At 53.2% G+C, this 17,936-nt stretch overlaps 1 protein-coding gene across 3 annotated transcripts in view; it reads right to left on the reverse strand.

Moving 5' to 3' along the window:
• Positions 1-17,936, reverse strand: part of CEMIP (cell migration inducing hyaluronidase 1) — a 261,072-nt gene that overhangs the window by 241,263 nt on the left and 1,873 nt on the right. For 2 of the 3 annotated variants that reach the window (XM_036916121.2, XM_036916122.2), the window contains exon 1: positions 16,530-16,714. The exons of the other annotated variant lie outside the window; for it this stretch is intronic. The gene's annotated coding sequence lies outside the window, so the exon portion shown is untranslated. Of the gene's footprint in view, positions 1-16,529; positions 16,715-17,936 lie in introns of those variants that run through there. 3 annotated transcript variants of the gene reach the window in all.

Below are 17,936 nucleotides of genomic sequence, written 5' to 3' on the forward strand. Positions count from 1 at the left end.
CAGCGACCTCCTCACTGTGGGTGGACAGAATCCAGCCGTCCCCTGGCCCCTGGCGCTGTGTCCACCCCGGGCTCACCCGTGCAGGTGTAAGCTGGTTCACCCCGACCATCTGCTGCAATGACCCCACTGCTGCCCTGGGCAGGGGGGCAGTTCTGACCGGGCTCGGGACACATCCTCTCTCTTAGGGCTCTGGGAAGCAGCCGTGCAGTGTGCTGGCATTCAGAAGCCACTGTGCATGACAGGCCCACACCCAGGGAATCAGAACTGCGTCCTGCTCCTCAGGACCACGTGAGGCTGAGGGGTGACTGGTATGCTGGCCTTCCATGAAAGGATGGAGAAACTCAACCCCACTTCACAACTGGAAAGATGCAAGTCCTTACGAGCTGCTCTTCAAGGGGGAAATCAAGGAAACCTGAGTGCCCAGATCCTAATTTGTGGCCCAGGAACAGCCCCTTTTTACCACTTAGATATTTAGGATTTAAAGATCTGCTAAAACAGTGACAAACCCACAGCCAAAATTATTCTAAGGACAGCGAGCCTGGTCCACTGTGAGTAAAGGTCCAGAGGCAACAGAGGCAGGACTGGGTGACTTAGAGGTGCCCATGTGGGCATCTAGGAGGCACATCCTCGGGGCTGATGTGGCCCCAAGAAGTACAGGGGCGAGCTGGCCATGACTTTGTGCCAGGAGAAAGGTGACCCTTCCTCAAAGCAGACACAGCCCTGCAGGTGCCCCACACTGGTGAGCAGCATGGCGGGGGGCGGGGAGGAGCCAGCTTTTCTTCCCCCTGGTCCCAGCCCCTCCGTACAGCGGCTCTGATAGAAAACCCCAGGTCAGCCTCCCCATTCCCATACAGAATCAGGGGCTGCTCTGCTGTTGTGCAATCAGGAAACTCAGGCCTAGAGGGGCTAAGCTGGAAGTTCATGTTCACACAGCCAGCCAGGGGCAGAATCTCGAACCCAGGACATCTGCCTGCATAGCCATTGCTCTCCCAACCACTTCGCAAGACGGGCTGTGAACATGCCAGAGCCCTTCCAGGACATGAACCCATCCGGTAGGTTTATGTCAGTTGTTCAAGATGCAAAGCAAAGCAGCAGGAACTGACCCAGAATAGCAGGAAAGTGATGTCAGTGCTCTCGCCAGCCCACGCCCCGCGGTTATTATGTGAGAAGCGATGAGACCAACCATTAGAGCTGGCGCTGGAGCCATGCCCCTGTCAACATCCGGTGCGTGGGCAGAGCCCGGACCAGGTCCTCTGGGGGCTGCGCTGCTGACATGGTGGGTAAGGGCTGGACCCCGGCTGGGACCTGCCCGCCCACGCCTGGACAGAGCAGGAGAGAGGACAGGGCTTCCTCTGGCTCTGGAACCTGCCCCGCAGCGGCTGATGGCTTAGGTCAGCCCTCAGGACACGCAGCCGAGATCTCTTGGCCTGTCCCCCTCCCACCACATGGTCCCCCCTCCAGGGCACTTCCGCCCTCAGGTGCCGCCTGTCCTCGCACTGGGAGGATGGACGTCCAACACACCCCAAGGAAATTAACTGATGACTCTGGTGCCGCTGAGATTTACGCAACACCAAGACACGTCTGCAGAATTAGGACTCAGCTAAATAAAGAACGCAATGCACCCCCATGTAAGCGCGTCCACGAGGGACGATGCCGTGAAGTAAGCAAGTCTGTCAAAGGCGGGTGTGGCAAGCTGGTCACAGACGTGGCCCCACTCCCCGCACCCTTCCCTCCTCCGCCCACCCATGTCCTTTGCAATATGGCTTTGCAGCTTCTCCCATTAAAGGACAGACTCGAGGGCGCCTCTCCTTGAACGCGAACTGGCCGTGCTGCGGCCGGGGGATGAAGTAGCAGTGACGGTGCGCCTTTGGGTTCTGAGTCCATACCTCTGGTCCCTCTCTCTCCCTCCCCTCTCGGTCACATGGAGAACACGCCCAGGCTAGTCTGCTGGGTGATGGGAGATATGGGGTCTAGCCACCCTGTGCCCTCAGTAGAAGGCCAACCAAATGTGGGCCTGGACATCTTGGACCAGCCGGCCTCCAGCTGCTTGGCCGACTGAATGCAGACACCAGCATGAGCCCAACCAGCCAAGCCTGTCCAGACCAGCTGAGCCAGCTGGCTGACCACAGAACAATAATACCCAGTGACTGTTGTCCGCCGCTGGCTTGGGGGTGCTTTGTTACACAGCCCTAGCTTCCTGACACACTGGGAAGGAGTTAGGGAACTCTGCACAGAGAAGGGGAAGCCTGGGCCAGGCCTGGATGAGCAGTAGTTTGCTGCGTGTCTGGGCAGAGAAAGCAGTATTTGCTGCAGCAAGATGGTGCAGAACAGCATTGTGTCAGCAGGGCTGTGACAAGCTCTGGGTGTTGCTAGAGCCCCAAGGGGAGCAGCCGGACAAGAAGCTGCAGAGGCAAGAGCCGCCAGCCATGGTCAGGCCTGTACACCAGGCTGGGCCGAGTCCCCACTGGCCCCAAACCTCTAAGCCAACAGCTTCACGTTTTAACAGGGTTTTGGAAAGTTAAAAGAAGTGGAAAATTCAGTGTTTCTGTCCCTCCACCAAAGACTGAAATATTTGAAATATGACAAGAAACAGTAGAAAAGTCGATTGCCTTGCAGAGCATTTTAGAATGACTTTCTTCTCTAACTCTGATATAAGGTAAGGTTTTTGAAAACAGGGCTTGCTGGGCTATAACACACGCATCACGTATTCTATGAAAAAACAAAGCCTGGAATTGGGAAGAAGTCCTAAAGTAAGATGATAGGACAGCCAAGGCTTTCCCAGGAATTTATCAAAGAGAAATACGAGCAGCTTAAGAAGAGCTCCTACAGGCGGTGGTGACTGTCCTGCTCGTGCGGAGACGTGGAAACACCAGCCACATTCAATGATTAATTATTCATTTACTCATTCATTTCATAAATGTGGCAGGTGGGCACTGGCTATCAGATCCTGCGATAGGCCCTGGAGGCTCCATAAATAAATAAGACAGGGGCCCCCTCCCTGCACACCGCCAGGCAGAGGGGAAAACGGACCTGCAACCGTGCCACTCACATGACCCACGTGGTCTGTGACAGCAAGGGCCTCCCCAGAACTGGAGGGTGGCGATGCGCCCTCAGCCACCTCGCACACACAGGCTCCGAGCAAATTTCCTTACACTGTTGGTGAATAACACTTTGCATAAAGTGCCATTTCGTGGGGAGACGGCCGTGGCGCTCAGAACTGTGACACCCTCCGGACCAGGCCTTCCCACAAGTGGGAGCCCCAGCGGGTGGTGTCTGGCAGGCCTTGTCTCTTGGGAGAGCACAGCTGACCCCCGCCCCTCCCAGGGGAGAACCACCTAGCTCCTCTCCCTGCCCAGCGCGGGACCGCAGGACTGCCCAGATGCAGCCCCAGCACAGCGGCCCGCAGCCCGGGCACCTCGAGACCGATTCCCGCCTGGCTCAACAACCAGCAGAGCCGTGGAGACGCAGCCAGGCCTGGGCCAGCGAGATGCAGCCATTGCCACACGCCCAGACGGTCAGCTCAAATGTCTGGCTGAGCTCCTGCCATGCTAGCCTATCACACTCCTGTCACCTTCCGCTCGGATAGCTGGACGGCCCAAGCTTCCGCCAGCTGCACAGATCAGCAGATAAAGGAAAGGGCCTCATGCCAGAGGACTCAGGTACTGCATATTGACAGGAATGGTCAACAAGTGAAGGATCACCAGACTGGACTACACGAAAACGTTTCCCATATTTTATAAAATAAGCAGAAAGGAAGACAGGGAGAGAGAACTGCACAAACACGTACAGAGACCAGGTGTCCTGGTAAGGAAGGGAGGCATACCCCACAACAGGCAGAAGGCAGGACAGACAATCCCCAGAAGAAAAGAAGGGGCTAGTTACACATATGGGATCGTCTTCGACTTCACTAGTAATCAAAGAAATGCAAACATAAACAATCAGCTGTGATTTTTCACCTATTAAAATGGTTTTTCAAATTTTAATGACGGCAAAAAGTGTTGTTATACGCAGTTTGTGGAGTGTTAATTTGAATAAATCTTTAGAGGCTGTAAGGAAAATCATAAAAGCGTCCATATACCTTGACCCACTTAGTTCCAGCTTCAGGAATCTTTCCTACAGAAATCATCAAAATTCATGGAAAACATACATGCAAAAATATTGAATTTTTTTAACAGTAAAAATTAGAAATGAACTTGATGGTCCTTGTATAGGATTAAAATTATGATTTTGAACACTGAGGCAAGAACTTTTAACTTGTTTATGGGTGAGATAAAATTATGTCAGTACTATGTAAAGATATACACTGCAATAAATAAATAAATAACTAGAAAAGTATTATTCACCAAAATTCTTACAGTGACTGTGTTATATGGTGGAATTGCAGTATTTTTTTTAACTTTTCAAGTGATAAAGGAATATAGTTATATTATGTTACTTATATAATGGCACGTATGATGACATATATATGTCTTACGTAAGTATAATTATCTACATTTATATTGTATGTCATACACACAAATGGATAAACAAGTAATATAAAGTCTCCTTGACCACATCTGCTCTATTCCTTCCGCTAACAGCCTTAAAGCTTTGTAGGGTTCATATCAAGCATCGGGTCCCCAGGAATAATGGGGTGCTCTCACTTTTCTGCCCCCTCCGTGCCTTGTGTATGTGTTGGCGGGGCGTAGAATATTTTATTACTCTCAGTTATTCACACGACCGCCCCCCCCACCTTGAAGTGCTAGGTAGAGGCATGAATTACCGGGTTTTGCAGGCTCCACATCTGGTGCACAGCGGCTGATTAATGCATTTGCTGAATAAGTTGCTAAGCAAATGCAGAACCCCATGGTTTTATCGATCTGCCTGGCACTGACTCAAAGCTTCAAGCCCCAGTATCTTTTTCAGTAAACAGGCCAGACTGATAAATGCGTGGATGGCTTATCACGCAAGCCGGACACGGAGCTGCCCCGAGGTCCTGTGATAGCATTTTGCCCAGAATACCTGTCCGCTCATTCACTGCCTGGCAGTCTCCTTTGAGGACAGCTTGGCCTCTAGTTCTCAGTCAGGGTCATCGAGGATGACAAATGGCCTCCCTGAGGACACACCCTGGTGGCACTGAATTTCACGGCAGTCCTACCTATTTGCCAAGCACTCCGCAGTTCTGAGTGTGACAGGCAGAGACGCCAACCCACATCTCTGTTTAAAATCCTTGTGGTTCTGTCTAAATGTTGTTTTAAAAGTGTTGTGGAAAAAGGCATCTCTGCAAGGAAATACTTTTTGGTATGAGCTCCGTACAACGGCAACAGTAAGTTGCAAAATGGAACAGGGGCAATTTTGTACATTATCCTCAGGTAGAGAAAATCACTAGACACTCCATAACATTTACAAGGAATCGATTTCTTAAAAGCAATGACTAACCTCTGTCGAAAAGAGGCATGGTTTCCCGCTCGGTCACGCCGTTGCCTGTCCTGACTGCACAGCTCCGGTCTTCCCAGCACCACCCGGGGCTCAGCCCACACACCTGGGAGGCGCCCTGCGCACGTGCCTCTGCCTCACCCCACATCCAAGCCACCACCTGACTCTGTCCACTGGGACTCCTCAACCCCAGTGGGGTCCATCCACAGCCCTGCTTCTCCGCCGGCACCCCCACTCACCATCGCCACCCCAGCCCGGCACCAGAGCCTGCCTTTGCTGACCGTGGCCGCCACCCTCTGCTCCCAGCCCCCAGCACAGGAAGGCCTCGGCCTGCGGCCAGAGGAATCCTTTTTAAAAACAAATACCAGACAATGTAACTCTCCGGCTGAAAACCATCTAATGACCCCTGTTGCTTTTAGGATGAAGCTCACAGTCTTGAACATGGTTTGCAAGATGCTCCACGATCTCCCCTCTTCCTGCCTCGCCCCTCCTTCGGCTCCAGTCCTACCTTGAGCCTCCCCAGCCTTCCCTGCCCCAGCCGAGAGGGCCTCTCCGCTCCCAGCCCAGGGCCCCTGTGTGTTCCCGCTGCCTGAGACACACCTGCCCCACGCTTGGTCTAACACCTACCCAGCACCCTCTAGGCTCTGCCTAAATGTTGCTTCCCCAAAAAGGCTTCCTCCCCCCATGCCTCCCACTCCCATGGCCGGCACCCGCCTGCCCCAGGCCCCCTATCTTCTCTCCTGGTACCTGTTAACGGTGGCTCATACCAGCGACCACAGTGTGAAATCACGTACACAGGTGCCCTTCTCTGCACGTCTCTCTACACCTGCGCTGTCCCGTGCGGCAGCTCCCTGAGACTGTCAGGCCCTGAGACAAGCCTAGTGCCAACTGAGACACGCTGCAAGTATAACACATGCACAGACTCGGTCTGGAAAAAAGGGCGCAAACTGCCTCAACACCTTTTCATTGGTCACCTGTTGAAATGACAATATTGTGGACGTACTGGGATAAGTAAAATATGTTATCAAACTCCTTCCACCTGTTTCTCTTCACTTTGTTTTAATAGGACTGCTAGAAAAATGAGAATGCCCCATGGGGCTCACAGTCCCCGTCTGTCCACTGGCCTGCTCGGCTCCAAGTCATTCCACGAAAGCAGAACTTGGCCGGTTTGTGAGCCGCTGCCCCCCGGGCCCAGCTCGGCTGACCTCAGTGAGCTGATAGGGGGCGGACAGTCAGTGAGGGAGGGAGGCCAAGTGGGCAGAGAAAAGAGAAGAGAAACCAGGCTAGCAGGCCGCCCGTGGCAAAAAGTCCCGGAGAGGCTCAGACAAAATGCTGACGTGTCTTTGACCCCAGGCTGTACCACTGTTCAAAGCCCCAAACCAGGAACACACTTGGCAACATTTGGGCCCCAGAATAAAATGGTACACACAGTAGAGATAATGTGACAAAAACATTCTACTGAAATTCAAAGTGACACGGTGCTGGTCTTACTGTGATTAGAACCATTAGAAGGATTTCGGACGGCGATGCCCGACTACCCTCAGCAGCGGCTTTAGTCACGGTCCTGCCCACGGGCCGGCGGCACCCACAGCCCGTTGTCCCCGAGGCCCCTGGGTAGCAGGACTGGGTGCACTAGGCAAGGCACCTGGGCACGGCTTCAGCTGTGCCCCCGGAGCATCAGGAGGCCCCCGGTTCACAAAGGCAGGGGGCCCCCGAGAACCAAAGCCAGTCAGCTTTGCTGAGCCCAGCTTGTCCCAGGCTTACGCCCCCAGAATACCTACTAACAGCCCGAGAGGCGGGGCTCCTGAGACATGCACTTTAGGAAGCGCTGGCCTGAGCTTAGTTTTCAAAACCATATGATGGAAAACCTGTTCAGATCTTGGGAGCCATCCTACCCCGGGAAGCCAGCTGTGGTAGCCACAGTCCCACCCAACAAGCCCAACAGCTGCCCCTGTCTTTGGGTCAGAAATGAGCCCCTGCAGAGGAAGCCTCACAATGGGCTGCTGCCCACGGGGTGGCCATCCTGACGACCGGTTAACGAAGGACTTTCCCAGTGTCGGCCTCACATGCCCCAAACCAATCCTATGCCTCCCAGTGGCTCTGAAGCGTGGAGAGCAGACGAGGAGAGGCAGTCGATTCACCAGGTTACACGGCCACGCTGCACGCTGGGCCAAGAGTTCATGCCCTCTGACCCCACCCTCACACTGACCTCTCAGAGCCTGCATAGCCCTCAAAAACAGGGGCATGCCAAGCCAGGACAGAGACTCTAGGAAGTCTTTTTAAACTCTGTAACTGCATTTTCATCAGAAGTGAGAAAATGTCCAATTCGTCTCTCTGTTCTGCTTCCTACCAATGGCCCTGAGGGGTGGCATTGTGCTCCAGGCTCTGGGGTGAGGCCACTTGGACCGGAGGCCCCGGAGGCCCTCTGCTGGCTGTGTGATCTCGGAGAGGGACCCGGTGCCTCAGTTTCCTGTTCCACAAAACAGCGCTCCCATTACAGGCCTGCTGTGAGGTCTGAGCAGGTGAACACATGTAAAGCACTTACAGAGGCACGTGGTTTACAGCAGAGGCAGGACAAGCCCCTGAGCAGCTCCCTCTCCGTTCATGAATGTGAGTTAAGCATCAACTCTGTCCTGATACACAGTGGTGAGCAGAGTGGGCCTGGTCCTCGCCTTGCGGAGCACGGAGCCCCCCAGACTCTGGGCCAAGGTCTCTTGCTCTGCAGGCCCCTCCGGAGCACACGCTTGGGCATCCACATGGTGGCTGTAGGGCTGGCTCCTGCCAAAGATTTATAGTTTGGAAGCACCCCCAGAAACCACAAGATTGCCTTCTCTATTTAAGAAGTCTGCTCATTCAGTTGGACATGTTGACAGAAAGATGTGCCATTTTGTATAGTGGGTGTGCACAACTCTAGGAAGTGTCATTGCACTATGATTTGCTGTGTGCTGTTCTCCGGAAACTATACAACAGCCCCATTTTAGGGGCTAGAGAAACCACTAAGGCTCAGAAAGGTGAGGTGATTTGGCCAAAGTCACACAGCCCTGGGTCTGAGGGGCTCCAAACCCATGGCCCTTCAAGTTCATCACACCAGCTCTTCTCTCCTGTAAACCCAGGAAAACATAAGCTAAAGAGCCTGGTAAAGGAAGGAACTGGAAAGCAGTTTATTTTTCAGTCAATGAACTCTAAGGGAGTCCTTCTGAAGCACATTTCTCTGTGCTGTCTGTGTTCATCTGGTTAGAACTATCTTGGGGCTATTGCTGATCTGAACCTCAACTCGGGTTCCTACTCGAGGGCAGGACCTCAGTGGCTTCCCCCTCCCCTGCCCACTTGATGGGCCCTCTCAGATTTGCTCTGGACCAAGCACAGTTCTGGGTGCAGTGTGGCACTAAGAGAGTATCTGGATCAATTTAATTCATTAAAATTGCCAGATTTAATTGTAATTCCAAATACAAAGCAGGGAAGAGATGAAGGTCATGCTGACCTCTGCAGACGGGACAGCATTCAGAGTACCTGTTGCATGCAGGTAAGCTTTTCCAAAATGTGAGCTGGACCAGCATCCTTCCTGGCAACCATCTCTCTTTTCCACAGGTGAACCTCCCATAAAAACCATCCCCTCATCCCTCAGTCCTTCTACCCTGTCTGCAGGTCAGTCAGACAGGGCAGGCAGGGATTTGCCCAAGGATCCGTGAAGGATTCTGAAGGTGCTTACGGAAATCAGCCCAAAGGCCACAGGATGCAGGCATTTGCACTGCTGGCTGCATGCTGAGACTGGGCTCAGAAATCAGGGGTGCATCCATCCAGGGGATTTTTGTTAGATCAGAGCTGGGAGTTACACGTCTCGGGGGATTTCCTCAAAGGCTTGGAGCTCTACCTACAGGGACCAGGCCTCACACTGGCAGTGACTTGGGCCCCAATCCCCGAAACACTTCCAGTTTAATGTCCTTCCTCTTGCCCTCAGTGCCCTGAGGCCCTGGCACCAGTAATCCACCTTGGGCAAGCCCCCTCTGCGGGGCAGTAGCAGCACCTTCTGCGAGTGAGAGTTGGCACTCTGGGACGGACTTCCTGCCAAGACCACCACCCTTAGGACCCGGGACACAAGCCCAACCCAAGCCACCCCCACTAGGAACAATGGCCTAATGCCCACCTACTGATCACACACCCCAGGGCAGTCACTTAGGCGAAAGGCCAGGCTGCCGGACTCGGCTGTTAGGGACCATCACCACCTACCCCTGCCTTTATGACCTCATTTCCAAACACAGGAGCTCCTAGACCCCCCCAAAATATCTGCATTCTGGATTCTCATATAACTAAGTTTCAGGTATTCCTTCCTTCCCAACCCTGCTTTCTCCAGCCAGAAAACTGTACTTTCCTTCAAGAGAGAGTCCAGCACCGTTCCCTCCATGACACCTTGTCTCGCTCCCCAACAGTGAGTTATCATCAATCCTCACAGCAACAGTCCCATATTGTTTACACCCTCTTACTGCAAGGAGAGTAGGTAGCTGAATGTCTGCCTGTCTCCCCAGCTAGCCTGCAAGCTTCTCCATCACAGGGGCGTGCAGTGGGGGCCTTCTGAACCCCAGCTGTCCATAAAAAATCAGTGAATGAACCATGAGCACATTTGGGCTTTGCAGCTACCCCCAAACTGCTTTACAGTGAGTTAAAACACCCCATAAAGATGCTTTCTCAAACTTCAAGAATCAAGCCCCATCCGTCACTCTCTAGAACATGGGCTTCTGTCACACAGACCCGGGTCCCAGGTCCAACCCCATCACCCCAGCTGAGCAGCCTCAGGGGGGCCTCACAGTGTCCTCCATCTGATACCTTACTCAGCTGTCAGGAGGATCAAACGACGGTACAGTGCCTGAGCTTCGTACGTGCTCAAGAGGCACTGGACAGTAGCGATCGTGACGGAATAACCACCGAGCCACCAGAGTACAGACCTCTGAGAAGGTGACTGGCAGGCTCCTACCTCATTCAATTCCCAGAGCCGAACACACCAGACTCAGCACCGAATTTATTCCCCGAGATACATGTACATGCTTGGGGGACCGCGGCTCAGAGGCAGGACTCATGCATTTGTATTTTCAATAAACATTGGACCTACTAGGTGCTAGTCCTTGGGAATAAAGTGGAATATGGGAGAGTCTCTGCATCTGAGCCCAGGGCTCCTGTCCTGAAAGAAGACGTGACTGTCTTGTGCTGAGAGGCGGCTGACATGGGAGCTGGCCCTGTGCTCTGACTGAGGGAAACTGCGGCACCTTGCACCACATGTTCCAGAATGGTCCCCAAGAGGGCCTTGTGTGAACCCAACACACACCATTTGGATTGTGACGCATCCGCCTTTTCCCCCCGACCTTGGAGAGGTGATGTCCGCAAACATCTCAGCAGAGCAGAAGCTCAAGTTTACGCTTATTAAGCAAGATTCAATCAGAGCCTCATCTTTTCTGCATGTTAAAAATAGCTTCTTATTTACACTAACTGTACAGGGAGATGTTGAAAGTAAAAATGAACTTCACTCTGTGGTCCTTCTCAGAAAATCCCAGGATATGGTTATAGGTGACCATTTGTAACAACATGACCCAGTGATTTTAACAACTAAAGCAGATTTAAGCTCTTTCTCAACCACCTAGAAAGCTCATGTGCAAACACAGCCCACAATCATGCAGAGGACCCACTGAGCCTCCTCAAAGCCGCGGACCAGGCAAACACCACTGACATTCCTGCGCCTTTTAATTTTTACAAAGTCATTTTGAATGAGAAGAAAATCTTGCATATGGAAGTTCCAAAGCCAAAACCCTACAACTGCTTTCTCTTTCGCTACCAGGAATGGAATTGAGAAATCTGATGAACTCAGTGCCTTCTTAAGAACTTACAGACGCAGTGACACATCAGCCCAGCAGAATCTGTAAAACATTCTACTATGGACCACAATTCCTTCCCTCCCCAGAAGGAAGGGAACAAGGGAGAAGGGACGAGACTGGCTTCAGGGTGCATGGCAGTCTGAAGGGGCCTCCTCCTCCTCTCTCCACTTTCCCTGTGCCTCCTGCACCCCAGCTCAAACCAACAGTAGGTTAAGAGCTGGAGGCGCATTTGGCCCCCCTAAAGCCTGTCTGCCTTGCCTGTGCTAGGCTGGGCTCTGCCCCAGAAAAGACAAGAGTAGAGCCGGCACCAGCCGGTCAGGGAACCAGCTCATCCCACCCAGAACGAGCCTTGGAGGGGGTGTTGGCAGGGTCAGGGGGAGGGTGAAGCGAGAAAGCGAGTTGAAGAGTCACTAATATACATAATATTGTAATGCAATATTTTGAGTTTTGAAATTCATGGGAAAAATCCACAGTGGGCCAAATATCAAAAATTTTAAATGAAGACAGGGCCAGGGTTGTGGCTGTTCCCTTTGCCTCTGGTGCCTGCATCCACTGCGTCTCCCGAGAGGCTGCAGAGGCGCTCAGCCGCGGGCAGCCGGAGCTCAGAGGGAGCCCAGCGGGCACAGCAGGGGCACAGCTGCGGGAGGGCCGGAGAAAGCAGCCAGGCACACTCACGGCCCAGCAATGTTGGTGCAAAACAAGCTTCTGCTGAGTAACATGGAAATGGATCTGAAACATATGGATTAAATTCCCCCAGAAATAAACACAGTTTTGAAAGGAAAGGAAAAGTACTTAGCCACTAATGTTTGAGGTTTTCCTGAACCCAAACCTTTGGAAAATTAGCATATTTAGCACTGAGTGAACTGCTCAGTGCCTGTAGCACAGTCAGCTTTGAACCAGGCTTGTCATTAACCGGCAGTTCATTTAAAAAAACAAGTTTTTTAGTGGTTTGCCCGAATCTGCTCTGCGACTCACCCCTCCTGAGGTTCGTTCCTGTTGTTCTTTACAGGAGGGGGGACATCTTTACACCCCCTCTCAGCCTGGGAGGCCCTGGGAACTCAGCGGCTGGGGGGCTTGAGGGGGCCACGCTGGGAGTAACCCCACCACCACACAGCAAGGCCAGGCGCCCAGAAAGAAGGCAGATGAGTGGCGCGTTGGTCTACGAGCCAGACCAGCACCCAAGGTGCCCTCCTGTGCCAGCTTTGTGCCCTGGGGCATCCACGCCCCCCTCGCCCACCCGCAGACCCCACTGTCCCCTCGGGAGCACGTGGCATGGTGAGTGCCAGGGAGCACTGCACCCAAGCAGACAGACCCCTGGGATCTAGGGAGCCAGTGTCTCTGGTCACCTGTGCCAAGAGGTCTGGGTGACCTAGGAGCCAGCCCGAGTCCAGCCCTAGGAAGAGGGAGGGGCCGCTGACTCGCCGCGGTTTGGGAGTTCACTTCAGGGTGTTCCCGTCTCTACGCTGATGAGGGCTGGAGCAAAGGCCCCCGGACGCCAGGCCAGACTTCCCCGGAGAGCGAGGCTGCTGGGCCCAAACCTGCTCCCGGCCCCCTCTGACGTTGCCCAGTTCAGGAGGCCTGCCCGACAGGCGGCTGCGGACGCCTGCGCTGGGGAGAGCCTGGTCCACCCCAGCCTCCTCTGGGGCACCTCACACCCCAGAGGTGGAGGCGTTCTTTCTCTAAATCCTCCACAGAGCGAGCCTGCCTCCCGTCCCCTCAGCACTCACGAGTGTTCCTAGAGCCGCCCCTGGGCCCCGGAGCGTTCAGACACCTTCCTGAGGTCCAGGGCCACACGTCAGTGAGGCTGGTGCTCTCTCTGGTGCCCCATTCAGAGCATAATTTCCTCCCGTAGGGGAGTTTGTAAGAAACACACAGGAGCCACAGCCTGAACTAGAACCTTCTGCCTCACCTTGGCCGGAGAGCGTTCCTGTTTGTTCACTTCTGGCTTTTCAAACCATCCTGCATTCAGATTCCCTTGAAGAAGGGATGTCAAGACCCCAGAGAGGATCTACCAAGTCTTACATCCTGGAAATAAGCTTTCTTTTTTTTCTTGCCAGCTTTTATCAAATCTGAAAAAATCTTGGGAGGCTTAGATAAGACTCAAGGACAAAATAAAAAAGATAAAGCCCATGTTTTGCCAGATGCTCACAGCTCTGTGTACCTCCTCAAGGGATCAGCTGTAACTTGAGTTTTCTGAGCCACCACCTGTCACACGTCCTTCCCCACTGGTGGCCCAGAGGCCACAGATTTGTTAGATTGTCACACGCAGTATAATTCTGGTTTTGCTTCATTGATAATTATTAACACAAAACCCAGCAAAACATCCAAAATATTAAGAAGACACGGCGAGACAAACCACTGCACCATAGAAACACCGCTGTCAGCACGACTGCCGACAGTCAAACGACATGAGCCAGAGCAGAGGTGTTCAAACTGCTCCTCGGAACCCATATGGAATTTGGGGATTAACACATACTAATCCATAAACTGGATTAGTAAAATTCCGTTGGAAAAAAACCATTTTACAGTTAAAGTTATTTTAAACCACTGGCCTAAGAGACTAAGGCCCCAGAGTCCTACAGCTGCTCAGAAGGACTCTTTTCTGCCAGGTATAGTCGAGGTCTGGGTGGGTAAGGGGGCTTATACACCTGAGGCGGGTACGGAGCCTCCTGCACCTGCGCGTGGCAGAGGGCCTCTTTTCTGTGTGGAATGCCTTCTGAACTCCACCCCACATCCCATCTCTGCCTCACCAGAAAACCCCTGCAAACCCCTGCTAATCCTTCCAGACACACCTCATGTCCCCTTCTCAGGGGGAGCTTCCCAGGCCCCGCCTCCACCCGACCCCGCCTCCTGCCCACCACTCCTTCTGGCCCATGTCCTAGCCCCCCACCTTCCTGCAAGACAAACCCTGACTCCCCCGCTGTACTGTGAGCTCTGGAGGGGAGGGACCATTTGTTCCGCACTGCCCTCCCAGCGGCTGACACAGGGCCTGCCTCGTGGGTGATGACCAAAACATTGCCCTCCACCTCTTTTCTGCTTCTGGATGTGGCAGTGGGTGACGGAAGGCAAACGTGCACCTGTACCTTGGGCTGAGCGGGATGCATCTGTGATGACCAGCTCACCCCCTTGAATAGGAGTGTGACGGGCGGGGCTTGGGGAAGACAACAGGCTTTATGTGTCCTCTCCGTGTTCAAAACAAGCTGTGATCTTTAGAGTCAAGTAAAGTTGTTTAAATGTAAACATGCATTCTCAGTGTCTGGAGCCAGAGTGAGATGACATTCCCCAAACGATCTCTTAATACCACCAAAATTACATTCAAATGCCTTTGCCAGGCAGAGATAAATTGCCATTGGCACAATGGTCTTGCACTTAAAAGTAACTTGGTCCAGAGAACTTTGGAAAATTTATTATGACAGGGAAAGGGGGGGGGAACTCAAAGGCGCTCAAGATATTTAGTCTCCTGATAAGACTCGGAGCGACAATAATTATCTCCAAGAATTTGAAGGGTCATTATAAGGTCATTAGGAGGATGCAAACCAGATGGACCCCATCTACTCAGACATTGGAAACTGACTTAAATTACACCAAAAAGAGTGAAATTAGTTAGAATCCCAGAAAGTCAACAGTGATGTAGGCCTGGCTGCTCAGATGCGGCCAGTGAACCAGAGGCAGCACCTGGGAGCTTGTTAGAAATGTGGCCATTCAGGCTCTACCCAGATCCGCCCAAGGAGAACTGGTGACTCACCAAGCACCCCTGTGATTCATTCACATACTCAGGTCTGGGGTGGGGGGGGCCCTGTCCTCAGGCGGACTGCATGACCCCTGACCCCAGAGAAGGCCCATGGGCACAGCAGGCTCCTGGGGCTGCCGCAGCCCTCCTGCCCCACTGGGGTGTCTAGAAACAGGCCTGGCAGTAGACCGGCCTGGATACTTCACATGCCAGAAGGAACAGCGTCTCGCCGTGCCGTCCCTGTAACAGAAGTGCCTAGTGGTTAAGCTCTTCTGTGGACAGCTGAAAGAAACACACGGGCTTTCAAAGCTGTTGTCTGGTCAAAGCACTTTAAACCCAAGTTATATCTAAACCTACCATGTGGCTGCCCTTGCAGCAGATCTAAAGACAAGGCCTGGACAGTTTCCAATGCAAGGAGCCAGGCTGCCCCGAGCTGGAGGGACAGGACCTGCCCTGAGCAAGCGCTGGGGAGCCGGCCCGCCTGAGCCCCAGGCCACCCCTGCAGACACAGGGGAGACAGGCGGATGTCAGACAGGGCCCTGGCCCACAGCAGGCGGCAGCTCCTGTCCCTCCGGGTGGGGAAGAGCATTTCCTGGCACCGCGGGGACTAAGCAGAAAGCAAATGCATATTTGATGACATTTCCCTGCATGCAGCCTCCCTCCTAAAGAGCCCGAGTCTGAACAAAGCCTGGCACCAGAGCAGAGGAAGAGGAAGAGGACCTGACCCGGGGAAGAGGCCAGGATGGCCCTGGAGGGAGTGAGCCGAGCACTGAGGTGCAGATCTGAGTAACGGTCGCCCTGATGGCCTCACAGAGCTGCCCGGCTCAGTGTTCCCTCGGGCCAGCCTCTGGGAAAAGGGTGCTCAGGGCCCAGCTGAAGAGCCTGCAGAACAGAAAGGAGCTCCACCCTCCACACCCGCAGCATGCCTGCCTCCTACTAACCTAACCAGATAAGAGGCGGCCAGAATGCGGTCCCTCCCTGCTCCTTGCTCAGAGGGCACTGAGCTGCTGTCGCAGAAGGGCGACTACCAAGCAAAAGGAGGCGGTCGCTGCACCAGTCAGACATCTGGGTATCTGACATCATGGGCAAAGAGAGATGCAGCCCAGACTCTTCATAGGTCTGGGACCTCATGGGTACAACCTGTAAACGTGACTTTTTCCTTTTAGGAACCCAGTACACACACGCTTGCATGTCTCTTTTGAGCTACAACTGCAAATGCAAAATGCATGCATTCTACCAGATTGCGCTGCTCTGAAGACACCACGGAAGGTGCTGCAAAGGGGTCCCTGAAGCGGCGGGCTTTAAAGGAGGTGGAGAGTAACTGGACTCCCCCCTCAGCCCCACAGCCTTCCCCACCGCAGGCCTCCCTTGTCACCCGATTGGTGTGTCCCAGTGACTCGGATGCTGCTGCAGTGGACAGAATGCCCCCAGGACCCAGGAAGGGCCCCTTCCCACCTCTCACACCCTTCCTCCCCTCACTGGCCCTGCACTCGATGTGCTCTGAGTTTTGGCAGGTTTCCTACCAGAAAGCCGGGTAAGCTGGAAACCGGAACCTTCATGGGGGTCCAGAACAGACAGTCAGAACTTCACGGTCAGCCAGGGCCCATGTCTTCCTGCTCCATTCATGTCCCCGGGAGATGGGAGTCACAGACAGGCCCCCGATGAGCGAGGATTGCTTCCTTAGGCTCCTATCAGGCGGAGGGAGCTAAGGTATCTACCAAGGATAAAAACAGGTGGAAAATCTGAGAGCCCTAGAAACTGAAACTGGCAGATAAACACACACATTCCCACACACTTTGGGGGAAAAACTAACTGTAAGACTGGGCCCATGGTAACTCCATTATCCAGACTTCTATGGTGTGTCCTGTATTAGTGATTTCTACCAGCCAGAACCCCAAAAGAAGGGGCTTGTGCTCCAGGAAGGGCAGGCGTCTGGGTCAGCACCTCCCGCCCCAGCAAGGCTCTGTCATGAAGGAATGTGCTTCGCACACATGAGTCGCAGCTCGGGGGTGTCTTGGAGAAGGCGCACTGCCCCAGGGCAGTTGACCCCTCACCTCGTCCTGTGGGAACCCGGCAATGGGGCTACAGACACCAATGCCCATCAACAGCCAGGAGAACTTCACCCCCAGAAAGACAAGGAGGCCCCAGGGAAGATCCTGCCTGCTTTCGACAGAAGGATCAGGAAGGACTGACCATGGGAGCCAGAGGACTGCCATAGTAATTTGAACATAACTTACTTGGTCATTCCTCCAGGTGGCACAGGAGGGAGAAGCAGGTGGCCCATGTGTCTCACACAAAAATTCTTCCGTTTATCTAAATAGGATTTTTTCTTTTTTTGGCATTTTGATCAACTTCAGCACTTTCTTCAGTTCCACCAGCAAGTTCTTGAATGTGAAAATAAAGTGGAGACGGAGTTCCTATCAAACATGCACTGGGTTAGAAGAGAGCAGAGAGCTGGTGAGCATCATTCAAAAGAAATGCACAACTGTCCTTAAAATACAGTTGCAATCACTACCACTGCAAGAGCTCCCTCTGTGCTCAGCCCTGGGCTGTGGTGTTTTACGCTGTGCCCCTAATTCTCATCAGCAGCTCTGCAGAGTAGACTGTGTTCTCCCCGGCTTACAGACGAGGAGGTGGGCACAGAGCTTACATGACTTCACAAAGTCACACATGTTATCTCAGCCAAAAAGAGAAAGAAAGAAAAAACAAAAGCTTGGTTGTATTTATTCTCCACAGACTTTCATCAGTCACGAACAGAAACAGACCTTCTGAATTTCTTACAATAAAGGAGGATGCACACGTCTGTGTAGGTGGGGATGACAAAAAAGAAAAGCCCCCTCCAGCGGCATTTCTCATCAGAGGAGAGGGATGCTCAGTTTGCACAGATTAACCCTAAGGTTCTCGCCACTCTGTTTCCAGGCAACCAACTT

This window comes from Manis pentadactyla, chromosome 18 (genome assembly GCF_030020395.1).
Source record: "Manis pentadactyla isolate mManPen7 chromosome 18, mManPen7.hap1, whole genome shotgun sequence".
Lineage (NCBI taxonomy): Eukaryota > Metazoa > Chordata > Mammalia > Pholidota > Manidae > Manis > Manis pentadactyla.